Consider the following 25,118-nt stretch of genomic DNA (forward strand, 5'->3'; position numbering starts at 1 on the left):
GAAACCTTAACCAAACTTACTTTAGAAACCGGTGAAAACTGGACCACTCTGCTCCCCTCGCCCTCTTACAGTTCTTACAGGCCCTGCAGTCCACCCAGAAGGCCGTCCATAAACACATCTGCGATGCCCTGCCTGTGCCCACCTCGAACCCTGTGCACCCTTTCCAGCCCAGGGATTCGGTGTAGATAAAGAAATTCACCACCCAGGGACTAACTCTGGCCTGGAAGGGACCATACACTGTCATCCTGCCGTCACCAACAGCTATCAAGGTCAACGGCATCCCGGTCTGGCTGCATCATTCCTGGTTGAAGGCAGAAAAAGCAGAATAAACGGTGCAGACCTCTCCAGATCCCTTAAAAATGAGACTCTTACATTTATCGGGACTCTGATTATAACTGTACAGGGGAATCTTTATAGATCTAGACCCCAGTAGAACTGGGAACTTAGAAATAAAATATTGGAAGAAATCTTAAGAAATGTTAACCACAAGGGGGTCTATGTGCAGCCTTTGGTGAAACCTGCTGTTTCTATGCCAACCATTCAGGTATAATCAGACAGAGCATCCAAATTCTAAGACAAAGACTTAAACTAAGAGAAGAAGAAGAACAGATCTCCCATAATTGGTATGAAAACTTATTTAATTAGTCACCATGGCTAACATCCCTGATTTCAGCTATAGCAGGGCCCCTACTGTTATTATTAATCGGAGTAACTTGTAAACCCATCCTAATTAATAGACTCCTAGCCTTCATCAGAGAGAGTCCAATCAGTAAAATTTAGGGTCTTAGCACAATCCTACTAGAGATTGTCTCCCCATGACAATTGTGAATCAATGGTTTGATCCACTCACAAGAAAAGGGGGGAATGTTGTAGCTCACTGTCCTTGGAATTCAATAAAGAAAAACAACTTGTCTTTGAGCTGCCCTAATTAACAACCTCGGGGACAGCAAGATGAACAATGGGGAACGTTATAGAGGGCTTTAGCCCCATAAAAATTAACCAGAGTTTGACCTTCACTGGGAATTTGAAAAGCAACATCCTTCAGGAAAAGGGAGGACAGAAACGGCCCCAAGGCCAGAGTGTCCTGCATGCTCTGTAAAGAAACTGATAGGGAGAAACTGAAGCTCCCTTTACCCCATAAAACTGTAAGTGTTAAAAATAGATGTATTGCACCTGGCTAACCGCTGATATACGTCTCGAATTTGTTAGTTTTAAAAACTTGGATAATGGAATGAATAGCAGGATAGATGTGTGCTGACCCAGTTCACCCAGTTCCCTTTTTCCTCAGCTCCCTCCCACCTCCGTTCCCTCCTGCTTATCGCTAACTGCCTCCGCTTCTGTACACGCAGCTTGCTTGCTCTGCTAAACTCTTGAGTGACCCCTGTCCTATATAAGCAGCCCTCCCCCTGAGCTCGGGGCTGCAGTTCTCCTCTGCGTAGGTTGGCTGCAGTCCCTGCGCAGGTAATAAAGCTCACCTTTAATTCACCCAACTTTGTATCTGAGTGAGGTTGACTCTCCTGGGTTACAACAAAGGCCATGTTCAAATTGCTTTGGCATCTCTATTAAAAATCAACTGCCAAGTCAAAAACAAACAAACATAAAAAGCAACAACAAAAAACAATTGTCAGTGTAAGTTTGTTTATTTCTGAATTCTTCGTTCTGTTCCATTAATCAATATGTCTATCCTTACACCAATACCAAACTGTCTTAATGGTTAAAACTTTATAACAAATCTTAAAAAAAAAAAAAAGAATCAGCCAATGAATGTGCAAATAAGTGGAACAACAAATCTATCTCTTATCTATCTAAAGTCAATTTTTAAAAAATTGCCCTGGCCCAGTGGCTCGGCTGGTTGGATCGTCGTCCTGTACACCGAAAGGTTGCAAGTTCAATCTCCAGTTGGGGCAAGTACAGGAGGCTGATCAATGTCCTCGGGTGAGAATTAAATAAATAAATAAATAAAATCCATAAAAATAAAATTTAATTTTAAAAAAGAATCAACCAATGAATGCATAAATAAGTAGAACAACAAATTAATGTCTCCCTTTCTCTCAAATCAATTTAAAAAAAAACCCTCTGTCCCCACATGAGGTGGGTATATGCCCTAAGATTATGGTTGTGTTGCAGAAATTTCTCTTTCAGCTTTATGGTTGAGATGATCTTGGTATATGAAATCAGATATTTTATTTATAGGCTGTAATTGGGTGAATTAATATCGATTAAGGGATATTTCTGCTTCCTTTGAAAATTTAGATTTGAAATCAGAACCAAGTTCGACTGTCTGTTGCTACCAGAGTCAATAAGTAGAGACAAGGTTGAATCTTTGAGGTGCTTTTATTCAGATGCCAGCAAATTTAAGAGAGTGGCAGGTATAATGCCCTGAAAACAATGGCTGTTTCATCTCATCTCAAGCCAGCCATTATGCAGGGTTAGAGGGTGGGGGGAAATCTAAAACTACATGAGATCCCAGAGTCTGTTTTCTATCATTGTCCTCATAAAGATTAGCCCCAGACATTTGTCTCCCTTCAAGTGTATCCTGTCCTTGATCTGCTCCCAAAATGTATCTCCTTTCTGAGTGATGGAGCCACCTATACTTCAAGGTCGATTTATCTTTAGGACTCTGTTTGTCTCCTTAAAACACGCCCTCCACAGTTTCCCAGGGTCTGTAAGAAAACAGACCTCTTACCTATAGTTAGTGCAGTGAATAACTATCAATCAACTGTGATTCTATTCTTATTGTGTACTCTTCCCCTGTCAGACTGAGCATCTGGAAAAACTCAAGAAAGAAGAGGAGCTTTCTCTACAGGCTATTAATAGTGTTCCCTCCAGAAGGATGAGCTTGGCCCCTCCCACACAGGGCAGCATGGCATCGGTACTCACTGTTCTCCTGGTCACCCTGTTGACTATTAACTGTGGGTAATCCTCAAAAATTTGAAGGAACACTTCCTCCAGAATTGGGTTTCGCCTTTCCCTATCACTCATTCCAAATTGTTACTCCTCAGTGCACATTATTTTCATTTTTTAAAGTAAGTAATGTTTTTATCTTTACACTAAATTAAAACTTTATTGAATAAACACTTTCCAGAACACACGATCTGATGGACTAGGTCTGCGTTACATGCAAAGAAGCTGAACGTGACAGTAGTTTAACATTGTATAAAACTTTAAGTAGATGGTATGCATTTTCTAATCACCTGTGATGAGTTTTAAAAAGGCACCTGAGAAACTGGAAGCCTGTTTACAGTACTAAAATTCTATCATTCAGCCTTCTATGATTACATTTCAGAGGAAGGAAATCATTCATTTCAGCAACAGCATTACTGGTACATTCTAAAAACAAAGGGGGGGGGGATAATCATAATGAACAGAATCAGTATCCATAATAGGATACATGGGGAAGAACATTTCAGGAAAACAGTGTGCTTTACTTGCACAGCAGGAATTATATAATGTAAATACCATTATTGGCCCAAACCACATCATCCATGAGAAAGTTGCAAATTTGAACACTGTGGGTGCATTATTTTCAAATCTGTGTTTGTGAGGTTATACTGTATCTGTTTGTACCAATACATGACAAATAAAACACTCTCTTCCACACACATACATATACAAATGACTGTTAAATATTAACATGGCTTGCTTCCCTGAGTCAACTCAAAAAATGTTAAGTGAGCCCAGCCGATTTGATTCCCGGTCAGGGCACATGCCCAGGTTGTGGGCCAGATCCCCAGTGGGGGGCATGCAGGAGGCAGCCAATCAATGTTCTTTCTAATCAATGTTTCTATCTCTCCCTCTCTCTTCCTCTCTCTCTAAAATCAATAAAGAAGAACAAAAGTTAAGTGACATCCCAACTGTTTTAAATACGTTTACAGAAATTATTAAATGAATAGTAGTTAAGGGATGATGAAAAGTGACGGCAATGAAATGAGAGTGGGTGTAAAAAGAATGTTCATAGAACTTGGCTGAGATTTGCAAGTGCGTGGGAAATCTTTTCCTGTGGTGTTGTCTGAACTTTTAACTGATACCAAGAATAAAAAGTATGGCAGTACCAGTCTACTGACACCTAGAGGTCAGGCCTAGAAAGCTTTCCTTCAAAGTGCAAATGTTACCGATGGGATGATTTAGCAGGGACGCAAGACCAATCCTCCATCTTTTTCGTGATAAAAAAGAAATAAGACGTTCAGAAAGTATATTCTCCTGGACAAAGTTATTTCAGTTTCTTAGTAAAACAGAAAAAATGTAGCCATATTTTCACTCATTCTTTCACCCACTCTAAGAACTATTCTTGGGCGTATGGGGTAGAGGGAGAGAAAAAGCCCTTACCTATGTATCACCTAATGCAACGTCTATTAGAACTTAACTTCTTTGATTCAACTACATTAAATACCAACATGTACCTTCCTTATCCCCTCCCTCTCCACACCTATCCCAAACACCCCCAAAGAACCCAGGTATTCTAATATCTTTGCATTTTCTAAGACTCGTGGCGAAGGTTTAGAACAAAATGAACACCTAAGGTGCACTTCCTACAGCACCTTTTCTTCTCCACAATTGAGTGGAAACTTGATGCTCTCAAGCTTGGATCTAGATCTCCAGGTCATCAGGCCGAGGTCGGCTGCTGGTCCACAATGGCTAGTGGTTGTAGTTTTGTGTCCAGCAGCTGATTTTTTAGAATTTTGGTTGTCATCAGGGAAGTCAAAAGGCTGCGTGGGGGTGGGAGTTGGAGACGGTGCTTCCTGCCTGCCCCCTTCGATTTTGTTCTGAATGGTAATGAGCCCAGTTTTGCTCACTTGCTTGTTTGTTGTAACTGTGGCATGAAGAATTGTTTCTGTCTTCAGTAACCAGCTTGTGCTGGAGGAGACATGGGTGAGAGGGGAGCAGTTGGTGAGGAGCAACCACTGAAATGAGTATATTTTGGAGATCCAGTCTTTGGAAGGGCGTGGTGGGCTGGTGCCAGCGTGGGAAGGATCGCTCTTCACCTTTACATGATCCTTAACTCCCTTGAAGGAGACAGAAGAGTTCAGTGATGTTCAAGGCAAGAGACACCAAGGATACTACCAGCATAGAGATGACGAAGATGGTTTTCTCTGTGGGAAAAGGGAGGAAGCAGTCCACCTGATGTGGGCAGGGATCTCTTTTGAAGTGTAAACGGCACTCAAGCTGAATCCGTAGATGCACCACTGCTCTTCCCATTCCACCTTGCTGCGCTCTTCAATGCCACACTTGAACTTGATTTCAATCCACGTCAGGTGCATCTCCACATCCATACCATGCATCTGGGCAACTTTGAGCTCCTCCTCTCTCTTGTTCATTGTCTCCTTCTTTTGCATCATGTAGAACACCTGAGCCAGGTACAAGAGTGTGGGAACAGACAGGAATGATCTGCAGGACCCAGATGCCACATGAGAGATTGGGAAGGACTTGTCATGGCAGACATTTTCACAGGTTCCTGAGCGTTACAAGAAAGGCAGACTGCTCATCATCCCAGGCTGACTCAACTGCTGCAGGATTGGGCAAATGAAAAGGACTGATAAGCCATACCTTTCCCAGGCAGTGGAATAGGCTTGAGTCTGTCAAGAAGTTTGCCTAAGGCACTCCAGTCACCTGGGTTGCCTGGGCAACATTCTTTCTCTTAAAAGAAGTGAAGTAGCCCTGGCCGGTTTGGCTCAGCGGTTAGAGCATCGGCCTGCGGTCCTGAGAGACCCGGGTTCGGTTCCCGCTAAAGGCGCGTACATCGGTTGCAGTTTGTCCCCGGCCCTGGTCGGTTGTGTGGGTGGCAGCCACTCGATGTGTTCCTTTCACATCGATGTTTCTCTCACTCTCTGTTCCTCTCTCTCCCTCCCACTCTACCTGAACAAAAAATGGAAAAATGTCCTCGGGTGAGGATAAAAAAAACAACAACACCGTGTTTTGGAGAACACATTAAGTGAGCTAGGTATACACAATCCCTTTTAATATTTGTATAATATTGTATCATATGTCATTTATAGTTCCATTTATTATTATTTAATTTGTTTTTATTGTCTCTTTTAATGCATTTTAAGTTAGACTTTTTTGGTGGCAAAAAAAAGAGGCAATTGGCCCTGGCCAATTTGGCTCAGCGGTTAGAGTGTTGGCCTGTGGTCCAGAGAGACCCGGGTTCAGTTCCTGCTAAGGGCATGTACCTCGGTTGCAGTTTGTCCCCGGCCCTGGTTGGATTGTGCGGGAGGCAGCCACTCGATGTGTCCCTTTCACATCTATGTTTCTCTCTCTCTCTCCCTCCCACTCTATCTGAACAAAAAATTGAAAAGTGTCCTTGGATGAGGATTAAAAAATAAATAAATAAAATTAAAAAAAATTTTTTTTAAAGAGGCAATTGGGCTCCTCTCTCCTAGTGCCAGAGCAGTGTCCCGCCCCCTCACAGGAGATCCACTAGCCCCACCAGGGAACAGTCAATAGCTCTACCCTCTCAACGCCCAGTGGTCCTGCCTTACCCAGCTTGGGCTCTGCAGTGTTGTCAGTAGGCTCTGGTCAACCTGGCCCCACAGTGCAGAGGCGTCTGTCTCCAGGAGGTCCCGATAGACTCTGCAAAGGACTGAGTTGTGTCTCTTGGTCAGGGACCATGGTTCCTTCGCATGCCCAAAGGGCACCATGATCCCTGTGCAGATCCTTCCTTTCACATGGCTAAATCTTGGTATGTTTGGGCCTGATGAACTCTGTTGGCCTCACCCTGATGACTCCCTGAGGTCCTGTCCCACCACAAAAGTCTATGGGCACCTAGCAGGTGATGGCTGACCTTGCTGTACCCTGAGACTGTTATTGAATAGCCTCAGATCCAGCGCTAGCACCAAGTTTGAATCTTTATCAGTCTGGTAAACACCACTTACCCATATCTGGTGACTCATTGAAAACCTACCTCATACCCTGGCCGGTTTGCTTAGTGGTTAGAACATCCACCCACAGACCAATGAATCACGGATTCGATTCCGGTCAAGGACACATGCTTCGGTTGCAGTTTGACCCACTGTGGGTCACTTTGTAGCTCCAAACAGGTAGCCCACTGGTCACAGGCAATTTACTGGAATCTCTCCCAAGTGGTCCCAGACCAACACACCCAGTGATGGGCTTCAGACCACATCAAAGCACATGCCAATTAGCTCCACAATTGGCGTAGCATACCCAAAGGGAGATCTTGGCAGAAACCAGACTCTGTTGGGGCAAAGTGTGCTTTGTGGGGTCCGCCCCTGCACCAGCAGCTTAAACATTGTGGTTATGGTCCATCCTCACAGCCAGCTAGAAGGGCAACACCACACATGGACAGGCCAAAAGCAATCAAGGCTCAACTACAACAGGAAGGTACACATGACCCATACAGGGGGCACTCCTAGAGCACCTAGCTCAGTTGGTCAGGGAGACTGTGCCACTGAACCCCACAAGACACCTACTACATACAAGACTTGGAAGGATAGAAGATCTATTTAATACACAGAAACAAATAAAGAGAGACAGCCAAATGGGAAAACGAAGAAACATGCCTCAAACAAAAGAACAGAAGAAATCCCCAGAAAAAGAACTAAATGAAATGGAGGCAAGCAAAGTACCAGATACAGAGTTCAAAACAGTGGTCATAAGCATATTCAAGGAACTTAGTGAGAAATTCAACAAAGAGATAGCAAGCATAATGGATACATGGAACAGATTGACAGCTGTCAGAGAGGAGGGGGGTTGGGAGACTAGATGAAAGAAGGTGAAGGTATTAATAAAAACACACACGCACACACATATATATAGAACACATAGATTCAGACAACAGTGATGACAGCCAGAGGGAAAGAAGGGGGTGAGGGGTTGGGAGGGTAAATGGGGGTGAGCAGGGAAAGGAAAGTGGAGACAGAAAGAGACTTTGCTTTGGGCAATCACAATAAAGTGTTCAGATAATATTTTATTGAGTTGTGCACTTGAAATCTGTATGGTTTTGTGAACCAATGTCAATCCAAAAAATTCAATAAATAAATAAATAATAAAGTAAGTTAATGCTAAAAAACAAAACAAAACAGGAAACATACAAAGGGATTTAGAAACCATAAAAATGAGCCAGTCAGAAATGAAGGATACAATACCAGAAATGAAGAATATACTAGAAGGAATCAAAAGCAGATTAGATGATCCAGAAGATTAAATCAGGGATTTGGAAGAGAAGGTAGCAGAAAACAACCAACCAAAGCAGAAAAAATGTTTTTAAAGAATGAGCATAGTTTAGGGGTTTCAAGATGGTGACAGGGTAGGTGAATCTTTTTTCCACCTCCACCCAGGGCCAGACTGGAAATAAAACTAAATTGGGGAACATTCACACAGAATTATCAACTGAGGACTAGCTGAAGAGAAGACTTTTAACAAGGAAGGGCAGAAACCAGCCGGAGCCCGGTAGAAAGGAAGGGGTTTCGGAGAGGGGCTGGCCCAGCACCCATGGGCCAGCAAGCTGAGGGCAAAGAGGAATACCTCAGCTCTGGGAGGGTGGCAGGGGGGTGTTTCCTGAGAGGAGTGAGGCCTCGACCCCAGGCTGGGCTCCCCAGCCGAGAGCACCAGAACCAAGAACAGCAGCCCATGTAGTGTCCAGCCATGAAAGGCAGCGAGGCTTCTGGCCACCGGGTGGGGAAAGGCAGAGTTGGTCAAAGATAACAACACTTTAAAAAACAACAAAAAACAGAGCACAGGATTTTTGTTTACAACCCTTCGATGGAGGGAACGTGGTGTGGACTGGAGTTGTCTGAGGAGAGGCTGGGGTGGGAAGCACTCGGGGGAGACTGGCCAGGAGACCTGTGATTGGTCACCCACCTGGCCCCATACTGCAGCAGCCAGTTTTCCTGAGAGGCTCAGGTCCATCCCAGCAGCAACAACTGGGGGAAAGGCAAATACCCCTTCAGCAATACCAACTGCTCCACCCTCAGGAACCCCATTTGCTCCTCTTTGCATCTTGACCCCTGCTGAGGAGAGAGCAGCAGAGGCCAAGTTTGAACAGATTCAGAGGGTGCCAGTGACTGGCTTTGGGAGGGGGGCAATTGCCCACACTCTCCCAGGAACCTGACTGGTGCTTCCCCAACGTAGGAGAGTTGATAGAAACTCCAAGCTTCCAGTAGTCCCCACCAGACTGCCTAAGAGGGGCTCTGCCCTGCCAAGGTCAGGCAAATATTCTGGGACAGACTCAGACATATGGCTCTGGGATGTGGAAACACACCCAGCATCATCCCTGAAATCTGAACACCTCCTCCTCACCAGAGACCCAGAGGTCGCATCCTTCCACCTCTGCCAAAATCCCTTTCAGAAATAGCCTTTTCAGTGATGAAATCTGACAGCTGGTTGGCAGGCAGAGGTGGGTGTAGGAAGAGCCTGAGGAGCCTTGGGACGTTTGCTGACCCATCCCTGGGCCCCTCGCTGCTAACAAGCTGGCACTAGAGTGCAGCTTGGCCCCTGCCAAGCCCTGTGCAGGCAGCCACAAGCTGGACAGCTTGAAGCTTGGGACAGGTTGCAGAGAGTCAAACATGGACAGCTTCCGGCGACACCAAAGTACCTCCCAGGAGGCCCAGAAGTGGCAGACAAAACAGTCAGCTTCAGTCAATATAAAAGCAGGATCCAAAGGGAGCTCCCAGGAGGCACTAACCTCTGTGAAGATAAACTCCACTTCACATTTTTTTCTTTTTTATTGTGTTGTTATTATTTTTGTCTCTCATTTTCCTTTCACATGCTTTATTTTTTCTTTTTCCTTTCTCTTTTCTTATTTTTTGTTTTTCTTCTTTCTCCTCTTTTTCATTTTCATAATTTTTCATTCCTCTTTTCTTTTTTTAAAAATTATTTATTTATTTTTTTGTTACAGATATTTCACCTTTTTTTACCCCATTGGCACCCCCCTCCCCATCCCACTCCCACCCCGTCCACGGCTTAGTTGTCCATGTCCATTGGTCATGCATACATGCATATAAGTTCTGTGGTAAATCTCTTCACACACACCCCACCCCCTCTTCTGAGGGATGTCAGTCTGTGCCCTACTTCCATGTTTCTGGGTCTACCGTATTCCTCAGACTGTTATGTTCATTATATTCCGTATATAAGTGAGATCATGTGGTATTTGTCTTTTTCTGCTTGGCTTATTTCACTTAGGATAATACTTTCCAGTTCCCTCCATGTTGTCTCAAAGGATAAGAGATCTTTCTTTCTTACCGCTGCATAGTACTCCATTGTGTATATGTACCACAGCTTTTTTATCCATTCGTCTACTGATGGACACTTGGGCTGTTTCCAGATCTTAGCTATTGTAAATAGTGCTGCTATGAACATGGGGATACATATATTCTTCTTGATTGGTGTTTCAGGCTTCTTAGGGTATATTCCTAGAAGTGGGATCACTGGGTCAAATGGAAGTTCAATTTTTAATTTTTTGAGGTAACACCATATTGTATTCCATAGTGGCTGCACCAGTCTGCATTCCCACCAGCAGTGCACTAGAGTCCCCTTTTCTCCACACCCTCGCCAACACTTGTTTGATGATTTGTTGATGGCAGCCATTCTGTCAGGTGTGAGGTGATACCTCACTGTTGTTTTAATTTGCATCTCTCTGATGATTAGTGATGTTGAGCATTTCTTCATATGTCTCTTGGCCATTTGTATGTCCTGTTTGGAGAGGTGTCTATTCAGCTTCTCTGCCCATTTTTTAATTGGGTTCTTTGTCTTCCTTTTGTAGAGTTGTATGAGCACTCTATATATATTGGAAATTAACCCCTTATCTGATACATCATTGGCAATGATGTTCTCCCATACAGTGGGTTGCCTTTCCATTTTGATGATTGTTTCTTTTGCTGTGCAGAAGCTTTTGAGTTTGATGTAGTCCCATGTGTTCATTTTTTCCTTTGTTTCTATTGCCTTAGGTGATGTGTCAGTAAAAATTCTGCTGCATATGATGTCTGAAATTTTGTTGCCTACAGTCTCTTCTAGGATTCTTATGGATTCATGAGTTACATTTAAGTCTTTTATCTATTTTGAGTTTATTCTCGTGTAGAGTGTAAGTTAATGGTCTAGTTTCATTTTTCTGCAAGTAGCTGTCCAAATTTCCCAGCACCATTTATTAAAGAGGCTGTCCTTACTCCACTGTATGCTCTTGCCACCTTTGTCAAATATTAATTGAGCATATTGCCTTGGGTCCATTTCTGGGTTCTCTGTTCTGTTCCACTGGTCTATATACCTGTTCTTGTGCCAGTACCAGGCTGTTTTGATTACAGTGGCTTTGTAGTATAACCTGAAATCTGGTATTGTGATCCCTCCAACTTTGTTCTTCCTTTTCAAGATTGCTGTGGCTATTCGAGGCCTTTTTTGGTTCCATATGAACTTTTGAAATAACTGTTCTAATTCTGTGAAGTATGCCGTTGGTATTTTGATGGGGATTGTGTTGAATCTATAGATTGCTTTTGGTAATATGGACATTTTAATGATGTTAATTCTCCCAATCCATGAACAGGGTATGTGCTTCCACTTTTTTATATCTTCCTCTATTTCTTTTTTCAATGACCTGTAGTTTTCTGCGAATAGGTCCTTTATTTCTTTGGTTAAGTTTATTCCTAGGTATCTTAATTTTTTTGCCGCAATGGTAAATGGGATTTTTTGCTTAGTTTCCCTTTCTGTGAGTTCATCATTGGTGTATAAGACTGCCATCGATTTCTTGAGGTTAATTTTGTATCCTGCTACTTTGCCAAATTCATTTATTAGGTCTAGTAAACTTTTGATGGAGTCTTTGGGGTTTTCTATGTATAGTATCATGTCATCTGCAAATAATGACAATTTCACTTCCTCCTTTCCAATTTGGATCTCTTTTATTTTTTCTTCCTGTCTGATTGCTGTGGCTAAGACTTCCAGTACTATGTTAAATAGGAGTGGCGAAAGTGGGCATCCTTGCCTTGTTCCTGTCCTTAAGGGAAATGCTTTTAGTTTTTGCCCATTGAGTATGATGTTGGCTGTAGGTCTTTCATATATGGCCTTTATTATATCTAGATAGGATCCCTCTATTCCCACACTGCTGAGCATTTTTATCAGAAATGGATGCTGGATTTTGTCGAAGGCTTTTTCAGCATCTATTGATATTATCATGTGGTTTTTATTCTTCATTTTATTTATGTGGTGTATCACGTTTATGGATTTGCGAATATTGTACCAGCTTTGCATCCCTGGGATGAATCCCACTTGGTCATGGAGGATAATTTTTTTGGTGTATTGCTGGATCTGATTTTCTAGTATTTTGTTTAGGATTCTGACATCTATGTTCATCAGGATATTGGCCTGTAGTTTTCTTTCTTTGTTGTGTCTTTTTCTGGTTTTGGAATTAGAATTATGCTGGCTTCATAAAACGAGTTTGGAAGTCTTCCTTCTTCTTGAATTTTTTGAAATAGTTTGAGGAAAATGGGTATTAGTTCTTCTTTGAATGTTCGGTAAAACTCCCCCGTGAAGCCATCCGGGCCTGGGCTTTTGTATGCTGGGAGAGTCTTGATTACATCTTCAATTTCTTCTGTTGTTATTAGTCTGTTCAAGTTTTCTATCTCTTCCTGATCTAGTTTAGGGAGACTATGTGTTTCTAGAAATTTGTCCATTTTGCTTAGATTGTCGAATTTGTTGCCATATAATTGTTCATAGTAGTTGTTAATGATCTTTTGTATTTCTATGGTGTCAGTTGTTATCCCTCCTCTTTCATTTCTGATTCTGTGTTTTTGGGTTCTCTCTCTTTGTTTCTTGGTGAGTCTAGCTAAGGGTCCATCAATCTTGTTTATCTTTTAAAAAAACCAGTTCTTTGTTTTATTGATCCTTTGAATTGTTTTTTTGGTCTCTATTCATTTATTTCTGCTCTGATCTTTACTATTTCCTTCCTTCTACTTGCTCTGGGGTTTTCTTTTTGTTTTCTCTCTAGTTCTTTAAGTTGTGAAGTTAGATAGTCTATTAGAGATTTTTCTTCTTTTTTGAGGTAGGCCTATAGTACTATGAACTTCCCTCTCAGAACTGCTTTCACTGCATCCCATAGATTTTGTGTTGTTGTGTCTTCATTTTCATTGGTTTCCAGGAAGTTTTTGATTTCTTCCTTGATCTCCTCGGTGACCCATTCATTGTTTAATAACATGCTATTTAGCTTCCATGTGTTCAAATGTCTTTGTATGTTCTTCTTGCAATTGATTTCTAGTTTCATGCCGTTGTGGTCTGAGAAGATGCTTGATATAATTTCAATCTTCTTGAACTTGTAGAGACTTAGTTTGTGCCCTAACATGTGGTCTATCTTTGAGAATGTCCCATGTGCACTTGAGAAGAATGTGAATTCTGTAGTTTTTGGGTGTAGTTCTCTGTAGATATCTATTAAATCCATTTGGTCTAGTGCTTCATTTAGAGTCTCTGTTTCCTTGCTAATTTTTTGTCTAGAGGATGTATCCAGCGATGTTAGAGGGGTGTTGAAGTCCCCTGCTATGATTGTATTGCTATCAATTTCTCCTTTGAAGTCCTCCAGAAGATTTTTAATATATTTTGGTGCTCCTATATTGGGTGCATATATGTTTACCAAGGTAATATTGTCCTGTTGGATAGATCCTTTCAATATTATGTAGTGGCCTTCTTTGTCTCTAATTATGGCCTTCATTCTGAAATCTATTTTATCAGATATGAGTATTGCTACCCCAAGTTTTTTTTTTTTTTTTTCCGTTTGCTTGGAAGATTTTTTTCTATCCCTTCACTTTCAATCTATGTGAGTCTTTTGTTGTGAGGTGGGTCTCTGGTAAACAACATATAGATGAGTCATGCTTTCTTATCCAATCAGCTACTCTGTGTCTTTTTATGGGAGCATTCAGTCCATTTACATTTAAGGTGATTATTGATATGTACTTATTTATTGCCATTTGTGTTTGGTGTGGTTCTATTTTTCTTTCTATTTCTCCTGGTAATTACAGCAGTCCTTTTAACATTTCTTGCAGTGCTGGTTTGGTGCTAGTGTATTCCCTTAGCCTTTTTTGTCTGGGAAGCTCTTTATTTGACCTTCTATTTTGATTGATAGCCTTGCTGAGTAGAGTAGTCTTGGATTCAGATCCTTGTTTTTCATGACCTTGATTACTTCATGCCATTCCCTTCTGGCCTGTAGTGTTTCTTGTGAGAAGTCAGCTGAGAGCCTTATGGGGTAACGTGTTGCTTATCTCTTGCTGCTTTTAGGATTCTCTCTTTGTCTTTAATTTTTGGCATTTTAATTACTATGTGTCTTGGTGTGGGCCTGTTTGGGTTCTTCTTACTTGGGGCTCTCTGTGCTTCTTGAACTTGAATGCCTCCTTCCTTCACCAAATTAGGGAAGTTTTCTGTCATTATGTCTTTGAATATATTCTCTAACCCTTGCTTATTTTCTTCTTCTTCAGGGACTCCTATGATGCGAATATTATTCCGTTTCCAGTTGTCCCACAGTTCTCTTAAGCTCTCTTGCTGTTTTTTAATTGTTTTTCCCTTTTGGTTTTCTGATTGGTTGATTTTTTCTAGCCTGTCTTCTAATTCACTGATCCGATCCTCAGCTTCCCCTACTCTGCTGTTTAGACCTTCCAATGTGTTTTTCATTTCTGATATGTCATTCTTCATTTCTTCCTGTTGGTTTTTAATTTCCATCTGGTTGATTTTCAACATTTCTATGTCTTTACTCATGGTGCTCATATCCTTACACATACTGTTGATCTTCCTCAACATCATGGCTCTAAATTCTAGTTCTGTTAACTTGCTTAACTGCACCTCGTTCATCTCATCTTCCGTAGAGGTCTCATGTTCTTTAATTTGGCTTTTGTTTCTGTTGTTCACCATTTTGGCTATCACAGTGGGCTTTGGAGTCTGCCAAATTTTCCCTGTGGGTGTTGGTGTTCTGCTGTTTGTGGTTCCCTCTCCTGGGTTTGGATGAGCCAGGGAGGGCCCACTTTAAACACCACCTTCAAGTCTTAGCTTTTCTGGTTAGTGTTGCTAGCCCAGGGAGTGGTAGTTATCCTCTAGCTTTTTTTTTTTTGCCTGAAGGCTATTAGTAGAGGTCACCTGAAGACCCTTGGTTTCTGAGTTGCCTGAAAAACTCCCTCAGGTGCTCAGTGTAAGAGGATTTCCTGAGGTTGGGGCAGCTGCTGATTGTTAATGGGCCTCAAGTAGCATTTCAATGGCCACCAGGTGGGATTGAATCTCTGAGGGAGGGGCTTCCGCCTCGCCTCTCCCCAGGGCCCTGGGAAGGAGTAAAATGACCACAGTCCTGCGTGGCTGCACTCAGCAAAAGCTCTTAGCACCCTGCAAAACCCGAGTGTCCCCACACAGTTCCAGTCCAGTCTGCCTTCCCTCTGCTGAAGCTCAAGGTGAGTGGCTGCTGCCAATTTAGCCTCTGTCTAGTAGCCGTGGAGCCGCGTGGGACTTTTAACCTGAGAGCGCTGCTTCCTGCCAAGGGCGGCCACAGCTGAGGGTTTTGCACTCAGCAGAAGCCCCAGGACTGAGCTGCGGTACCGGGACTCTGCCAGGGTGGCAGCAGCTTCCAGCAGAGTCCCCTGGTCCCTGCGAGTCTGTGCGGCACCAGCTGAGGGCTTAGCACGCAGAGTTCACAGGAGTCAGCCTGGGTAGCAGCGTCCAGTTGAGTCCTCTGGTCGGAGCCAGTCCGTGCCAGCCCGCGCGGCACCAGCCGAGGGCTTAGCAGGCAGCAGGGTTCGCAGGACTCAGGCGGGGTCACAGCGGAGGCTTTAGCAGCAACTTCCTGCCACCACCGCCAAGTTCCCTGGCCCCAGCGAGTCCATGCGGCCCCAGCCGAGGGTTTGGGAGGCAGGAGAGTTCCCACAGGAGAGTTCGCAGGACTGGGGCGGGGTCACAGCGGAGGCTTTAGTAGCAACTTCCCGCCGCGGAGTTTCCTGTCCCCGCCCTGGCCGGGGTGGGTTTAGCAGCCACTTCCCGCCGCGGAATCCCCCAGTGTCCACCCAGGCCTCTGCGGACCGTGGGCTCCCGGCCCCCTCTCGCGTCCTCGCAAGCCTACCAGGATTGCGTCTGTGTCCCTGGTTATGTGGTCCTCCAAGGTGTCTTTCGGTTGCCCCTTCCTGATGATTTGCCTTTATTTTCCTTGTGAATCCAGTTTGGTCCTGGGAGATGGTCTGTGTAGCTCCATTCACTCTGCTGCCATTTTTTCTTCCATAGTAAAATTATTTTGGATATGTCTCCTTGGCAAGAGAAAGGAAAGTTAAAGTAAATAAATGGGACTACATCAAGCCAAAAAGCCTTTTTTTGCATAGCAAAGTAAATTATTAATAGAAGAAAAAAAGACAATCTACTGATTGGGAGAAGATATTCTTCCAATGATACCTCTGATAAAGCATTAATGTCCAAAATTTATACAGAATTCATACAACTTAAGACCAAAAACAAATAATCTGATTAAAACATGGGCAGAGGACCTGAATAGACATTTCTCTGAAGAAGACATACAGATGGCCAATCGTCACAGAAATGCAAATTAAAATCACAATGAGATATCACCTCACACCTGTCAGAATGGCTATCATCAATAGACAACAAATGTTGGCAAAGATGTAGAGAAAAGGAAACTCTTGTGCACTGTTGGCAAATTGGAGAAGCCACTATGAAAAACAGTATAGAGTGTTCTCAAACAATTAAAAATAGAACTATCATATGACCCAGCAATTCCACTTCTGGGTATTTATCTGAAGAAATCCAAAACACTAAATCAAAAAGATATATGCACTCTTATGTTAATTACAACATTCTTTACAATAGCTAAAATATGGAAGCAATCTAAGTGTCAGTTAATAAATGACTGGATAAAGAGGGGATGTTACATATATACAATGGAATATTACTTGGCCATAAAAAAGAATGAAATCTTACCATTACCACATGGATGAACCTAGAAGGTATTATGCTACATGAAATAAGTCAGACAGAGGAAGACAAATACTATATGATTTCACTTACATGTGGGAGCTAAAAAATAAAATAAAATAAACAAACAGAAACAAATTCACAGATATATAGAACATTTTGGTGGTTGCCAGATGAGAGGAGGTTTAGGGGGATGGGTGAACATAGGGAAGGGATTAAGATGTACAAATTAACAGTTATAAAATTAATCACAGGAATATAAAGTATAGCATAAAGAATATAGTCGATAATACTGTAATAACTATGTATGGTGTACCAGATGAGTACTAGACTTGTCAGGTTGATCACTTTGTAAGTTATATAAATGTCAAATCACTATGTTATATTTCTGAAACTAATATACTATTGTATGTCAACTGTAGTTGAAAAATAAACATTTTAACCCTGGCCGGTTTGGCTCAGCGGTTGGAGTGTCGGCCTGAGGTACAGAGAGACCCGGGTTCGGTTCCTGCTAAGGGCACGTACCTCGGTTGCAGTTTGTCCCCGGCCCTGGTTGGTCGTGCGGGTGGCAGCCATTCGATGTGTCCCTTCACGTCGATGTTTCTCTCTCTCTCTCTTCCTCTCTCTCCCTCCCGCTCTATCTGAACAACAACAACAACAACAAAAAAAGAAAAGGAAAAATGTCCTCGGGTGAGGATAAAAAAAAAGAAAAAGAAAAAGAAACATTTTATTTAAAAAAAAAATATCAAAAGAAAAAAGTTTTGGTTCATAGAATAAATCATGGAGATGGTGGCAGGCAAGACCAGAGGGAGTGTGAGTGTGTGAGAGTGTGAGTGGATGTGAAGGTGGACGACCAAACCTGAGCAGTACAGAGCCATGTAGCAGAAGGTTCCTGTGCTGTGGACAGAAGCAGCTGGCTACCGGCGGTAAGCGGCCCTTCAGGGCACTTCTCCCTGTGCCTCGGGGAGGTCCCATCATTTTGGAAGATCCTGGGTTTTCCCTGGGTGGAGGCAGTGGGAGCGGCTAGGACCTAGCAACCTGAGCCCACCAGCGCACCTGGCACCATGGGACCAGTGGACACTCTGGGCCAACACAGACCAGTGCACAGTAGTGGAGCTCCCAAGGTGCTGGTCACAGAAGCCACGGACAGCCCAGAGCCCAGCACCATCCCCCCTAGTACCTGCCCAATCAGAGTAGAGATAAATCCCCAGCAAAAGAGGCTGGGGAGCAGACATCCATCCCCAGGCAACAGAAGCACAGACCAGCAGCTGAGACCCATCCCCAAAAACTACAGCAAAAGCTGAGAAGTTGAGCCCCACGTGGCAGCAGCACTCCCCAGCCACTAGCTGTGGGACATGGGGCTCCACAAGAACAGTGGGAAGCCGGAGCCCGAGAGAGACTGGTGTGATCCAGCTGCCCGCCCGCAGGACCTGCAGGGTGTGGGGGCACCAGAGAGGCCTGTGCGACCCAGCAGGGACTGAGCCATCTAGTTACCTGCAGGACCTGCAGGGTGCTGAAGCACCAGAGAGGCCTGTGAGACCCAGCACCTCATAACAAAGGCATAGAGCAGGATCCCCAAAGGGACTGTGCGATCCACTTACCCTCAGGACCTGCAGGGTGCAGGAGCACCAGAAAGGCCTGTGCAACCCAGCTGCACACAAGATAGGCTTGGAGGATGTTAAAATGGAGGCAGAGTGAATGGAAGCTACACAGATGATCTCCAAGGACCAAACGGGAATTACAACTAAAATAAAGACAAATTCTTGGGGAAAAGCAACAGAAAAGTAGCAGGACAGGACCATATAATCAGGGACACTGGTCGGATCTGTGGAGGCGTGAGAGGGTGGCGGGCTGGGAGCCCACAGACAGCAGCAGTCTTAGCTGCGAGCAGCACACTTGGGGAATAAAGACCAAGCCTGCTCCACAGCGCAGAGAGCCAGGACAGAGCACTAAAATAGCTACAACCACTCACCTGGGGGCTACGGCAGAGGGAGGACAAACTGAGCTGGAACTCTGTGGGGACAACTGGGATTTGGAGGGCACTCAGAGTTTTTGCTGAGTTGTGGTCACAAAAGACAGTGGTCAGTTTGCTCCTTCTCAGAGCTGTGGGAAAAAGCAGCAGCCCCCTCTTCCCCGCTTGGAGGTTCAGCCTTTCCTAGGTGAGGCAGGGAAATGCAAATTGAGGTTCATTAACAATCAGCATCTACCTCACCCTCTGGAAATCCTCTTATGCAAAACACCAAACCTACATTCCAAGGCACTGAGTAACTGAGACTACTTAGCCTCCAGGAAAAAGCTAGAGGATAACTGAACCTTTCCTGTGCTTGCAAATCTACCCAGGAAAGTAAGACTTGACAGTGGTGTTTAACGTGGGCCCACCCAGGCTCATCCAAACCCAGTAGAGGGAGCCACAAACAGCAGAACACCAACACCCACAGGGAAAATTTGGCAGGTTCCAAAACCCACTGAGATAGCCAAAATAGTGAAACAAAGAAACAAATCCAAGATGAAAGAACAAGAGAACTCTATCAAAGATGAGATCAATGAAATGCAGTTAAGCAAATTATCAGAGGTAGAGTGCAGAGCCATAATGTTGAGGAAGCTCAAAGCATGAGTAAGGACATCAGCACCATGAGCAATGATATAGAAACATTGAAAACCAACCAAGTGGAAATAAAGAATGACATAGCAGAAATAAATAAGACATTGGAAGGACTACACCAGCAGAGTAGAGGAAGCTGAGGACTAGATTAGTGAATTAGTACACAGGGTAGAAAAAAAATCAACCAATCAAAAAACTAAAAGGAAAAAATGATTAAAAAACAGAAAGATAGTTTAAGAGAACTGTGGGACAACTGGAAATGTAATAACATTCGTATCATAGGAGTTCCCGAAGAAGAAGAAAATGGGCATAGGTTTTCTGTCACTATTTGAAGAAATAGTGACAGAAAACTTCCTAACTTGGTGAAGAAAGAAGGCATTCAAGTTCAAGAAGCACAGAGCCCCAAGTAAGAGGAACCCAAACAGGCCCACACCAAGACACATAGTAATCAAACTGCCAAAAATTAAAGACAAAGAGAGAATCCTAAAGCCAGCAAGAGATAAACTACAGGTTACTTACAAAGGAAACCCCATAAGACTCTCAGCTGACTTCTCAACAGAAACACTACAGGCCAGAAGGGTGTGGCATGAAGTCATCAAGGTCATGAAAAACAAGGGTCTCAATCCAAGACTGTGCTACCCAGCAAGGCTATCATTCAAAATAGGTCAAATAAAGAGCTTCCCAGACAAAAAAAGGTTAAGGGAATATATTAACACCAAACCAGCACTGCAAGAAATGCGAAAAGGACTGCTGTAATTAGTAGAAGAAATAGTAGGAAAAATACAACCACACTAAACAAAAATGGCAATAAATAAGTACATATCAATAATCACCTTAAATGTGAGTGGTTTGAATGCTCCAATAAAAGGACACAGAGTAGCTGACTAAATAAGAAAGCATGACTCACATATATGTTGTTTACAAGAGACCCACCTCACAAAAAAAGACTCACATAGGTTGAATGTGAAGGGATGGAAAAATTTTTTCAAGCAAATGGAAAGCAAAAAAAAGCTAGGGTAGCAATACTCATATCTGATAAAATACATTTTGAAATAAAGACCATAACTAGAGACAAAGAAGGCCACTGCATAATATTGAAAGGATCTATCAAACAGGAAGATATCACCTTGATAAACATATATCCACCCAATATAGGAGCACCAACATATATTAAAATTTTTCTGGAGGACTTCAAAGGAGAAATTGACAGCAATACAATCATAGCAGGGGACTTCAACACCCCGCTGACATCACTGGATAGATCCTCTAGACAAAAACTTAACAAGAAAACACAAACTCTAAATGAAGCACTAGATCAAATGAATTTATTAGATATCTACAGAGAATTACACCCCAAAACTGCAGAATTCACATTCTTCTCAAGTGCACGTGGGACATTCTCAAAGATAGACCACATGTTAGGGCACAAACTAAGTCTCTGCAAGTTCAAGAAGATTGAAATCATATCAAGCATCTTCTCAGATCACAATGGCATGCACCTAGAAATCAACTGCAACAAGGACATGCAAAGACATTTGAATACATAGAAGCTAAATAGCATATTATTGAATAAAAAATGGGTTACCATGGAGATCAAGGAAGAAATTAAAAACTTCTTGGGAACCAATGAAAATTAACACACAACAACACAAAATCTATGGGATGCAGCAAAAGCAGTTCTGAGAGAGAAGTTCATAGCACTACAGGCCTACCTCAAGAAGCAAGAAAAATTTCTAATAGACTATCTAACCTCACAACTTAAAGAGGTAGAAAGCAAACAAAAAGAAAACTCGAGAGCAAGTAGAAGGAAGGAAATAGTAAAGATCAGAGCAGAAATAAATGACATAGAGACCAAATAAGCAATTCAAAGGATCAATGAAACAAAGAGCTGGTTCTTTGAAAAGATAAACAAGATGGATGGACCCTTAGCTAGACTCACCAAGAAACAAACAGAGAGAACCCAAATATACAAAATCAGAAATGAAAGAGGATAAATAATAACTGACACCACAGAAATACAAAGGATCATTAACAAATGTTATGAACTGTTATACGGCAACAAATTGAACAGTCTAAGTGAAATGGACAAATTTCTAGAAACACACAGTCTCCAAAAACTGAACCAGGAAAAGATCGGAAACTTGAACAGACCAATAACAACAAAAGAAATTAAAGATGTAATCAAGACTCTCCCAGCAAACAAAAGCCCAGGCCCAGACGGCTTCACAGGGGAATTTTACCGAACATTCCAAGAAGAACTAGTACCCATTCTCCTCAAACTATTTCAAAAAATTCAAGAAGAAGGAAGACTTCCAAACTCGTTTTATGAGGCCAACATAATTCTAATTCCAAATCCAGAAAAAGACACTACAAAGAAAGAAAACTACACACCAATATCCCTGATGAACATAGATGCCAAAATCCTGAACAAAATACTAGCAAATCGAATCCAGCAATACACCAAAAAAATTTCTCACCATGACCAAGTGGGATTCATCCCAGGGATGGAAGACTGGTACAGTATTCACAAATCAATAAATGTGATACACCACATAAACAAAATGAAAGATAAAAATCATATGATCATATCAATAGACACTGAAAAAGCATTTGACAAAATCCAGCACCCATTTCTGATAAAAATGCTCAGCAATCTGGGAATAGAGGGGTCATATCTCGACATAGTAAAGGCCATATATGAAAGACCTACAGCCAACATCATACTCAATGGGCAAAAACTAAAAGCATTTCCCTTATGAACAGGAACAAGACAAGGATGCCCACTTTCACCACTCTTATTTAACATAGTACTGAAAGTCTTAGCCACAGCAATCAGACATGAAGTAAAAATAAAAGGGATCCAAATTGGAAAGGAGGAAGTGAAACTGTCATTATTTGAAGATGACATGATAGCTATACGTAGGAAACCCCAAAGACTCCATCAAAAATTTACTAGACTTGCCCTGGCAGGTTTGGCTCAGCGGTTGGAGCGTCCGCCTGCGGTCCGGAGAGACCCGGGTTCAGTTCCCGCTAGGGGCATGTACCTCGGTTGCAGTTTGTCCCCAGCCCTGGTTGGTCGTGCGGGTGGCAGCCACTCGATGTGTCCCTTTCACATCGATGTTTCCCTCTCTCTCTCTTCCTCTCTCTCCCTCCCACTCTATCTGTACAAGAAATGGAAAAGTGTCCTTGGGTGAGGATAAAAAAAAAAAAATTACTAGACTTAATAAATGAATTTGGCAAAGTAGCAGGATATAAAATTAACGTCAAGAAATCTATGGCATTCTTATACACCAATGATGAACTCACAGAAAGAGAAACTAAGAAAACAATCCCATTTACCATCACAGCAAAAAAATTAAGATACCTAGGAATAAACTTAACCAAAAAAATAAAGGACCTATTCGCATAAAACTACAGGTCATTGGGGGGGGGGGGGAGAGGAAGATATAAAAAAGTGGAAGCACATACCTTGTTCATGAATTGAAAGAATCAACCTCATTAAAATGTCCATACTATTGAAATCTATAGATTCAATGCAATCCCCATCAAAATACCAATGACATACTTCATAGAACTAGACAAATACTTCAAAAGTTCATATGGAACTAAAAAAAAACCTGAATAGCCACATCAATCTTGAAAAAGAAGAACAAAGTTGGAGGGATCACATTACCAGATTTCAGGTTATACTACAAAGCCACTGTAATCAAAACAGCCTGGTACTGGCACAAGAACAGGCAGATAGATAGATAGATAGATAGATAGATCAATGGAACAGAACAGAGAACCCAGAAATGGACCCAGGACAATATGCTCAATTAATATTTGACAAAGGGGGCAAGAGCATACAGTGGAGTAAGGACAGCCTTTTTAATAAATGATGTTGGGGAAATTGGACAGCTACATGCAGAAAAATGAAACTAGACCATCAACTTACACCATACACAAGAATAAATTCAAAATGGATAAAAGAGTTAAATGTGACTCATGAATCCATAAAACTCCTAGAAGAAAATGTAGGCAACAAAATTTCAGACATCATATGCAGCAGAATTTTCACTGATACAAAGCCTAAGGCAACAGAAATAAAGGAGAAATGAACACATGGGACTACATCAAACTCAAAAGCTTCTGCACAGCAAAAAAAAACACCACCAAAATGAACAGGCAACCCACTCTATGGGAGAGCATAATTGCCAATGATACTTCAGATAAGGGGTTAATTTTTAATATATAGAAAGTGCTCATACAGCTGAACAAAAGAAAGATAAAGAACACAATTAAAAAGTGGGCAGAGGAACTAAATAGACATCTGTCCAAATAGGACATACAAATGGCTAAAAGACATATGAAGAAATGCTCAACATCACTAATCATCAGAGAGATGCAAATTAAAACAACAATGAGGTATCACCTCACACCTGTCAGAATGGCTGCCATTAACAAATCATCAAACAACAAGTGTTGGGGAGGGTGTGGAGAAAAGGGGACTCTAGTACACTGCTGGTGGGAATGCAGACTGGTGCAGCCACTATGGAAAACAATATGGTGTTACCTCAAAAAATTAAAAATTGAATTGCCATTTGACCCAGTGATCCCACTTCTAGGAATATACCTCAAGAAGCCTGAAACACCAATCAGAAAGAATATATGTACCCCTATGTTCATAGCAGCACTATTTACAATAGCTAAGATCTGGAAATAGCCCAAATGTCCATCAGTAGTCAAATAGATAAAAAAAAAAAAAAAAGAATGCAGTGGTACATATACACAATGGAGTACTATGCAGCCATAAGAAAGAGAGTTCTCCTATCCTTTGAGACTACATGGAGGGACCTGGAAAGTATTATCGTAAGCAATACAAGCCGAACAGAGAAAGACAAGTATCATATGATCTCACTTATTTGTGGAATATAATGAACATAACAGTCTGAGGAATGGGGTAGTCCCAGAGTGTGGAAGTGGGGTACAGACTGACAATCCCCAGAAGAGAGGATGGTGGGGGAGAGATAAACCACAGAACTTATATGTAAGTATGCATGAACAATGGACATGGACAACAAACTGGGGACAGGGCAGGGAGGGTGGAGGAAGGGGGAATCAGTAGGGGGAAAAGGAGAAACATCTGTAACAAAAATAAAGTAATTAATTAAATAAAAAAAGAAAAAACTTTTAGTGGTTATTCTAGAATTTTCAATATACATTTACAACTAATCTAATTCCATTTTCAAATAACACTGTTCTGCTTCATGGATAATGCAAGTGCCTTATAACTGACTGTTCCCAATTCCTTCCTCCCAACCCTTATAACATTGCTGTCATTCATTCGAGTTATCCATAAACTAGAGTTACCAAATACATTGTTGCTATTATTATTTTCAACGAACTTTTATCCACAAGATTAATAATATGAAATTATATGTTATTTTACCTTCATTCCTTCTCTAAGGCTCCTTTTTTCTCTATGTATATCCAAGTTTCTGATGTATGTATATAAATTTTTTCTCTCTAAAGAACTTCTAACATTTCTTGCAAGGTAGATCTATTTGCAACAAATTTACTCTAATTTTGTTTGTCTGAGAAAGTCTTTATTTCCCTAGATAAAGAATTCAAGGTTGATGGTTTTAATATTTAAAAT

The 25,118-nt window shown here is 42.1% G+C and overlaps 1 pseudogene; it reads right to left on the bottom strand.

Moving 5' to 3' along the window:
- Window positions 1-4,603: 4,603 nt before the first annotated feature.
- Window positions 4,604-6,873, bottom strand: LOC118641228 (annotated as a pseudogene).
- Between the last annotated feature and the right edge of the window lie 18,245 nt (window positions 6,874-25,118).

This window comes from Molossus molossus, unplaced genomic scaffold (assembly GCF_014108415.1).
Source record: "Molossus molossus isolate mMolMol1 unplaced genomic scaffold, mMolMol1.p scaffold_m16_p_27, whole genome shotgun sequence".
NCBI classification, from domain to species: Eukaryota; Metazoa; Chordata; class Mammalia; order Chiroptera; family Molossidae; genus Molossus; species Molossus molossus.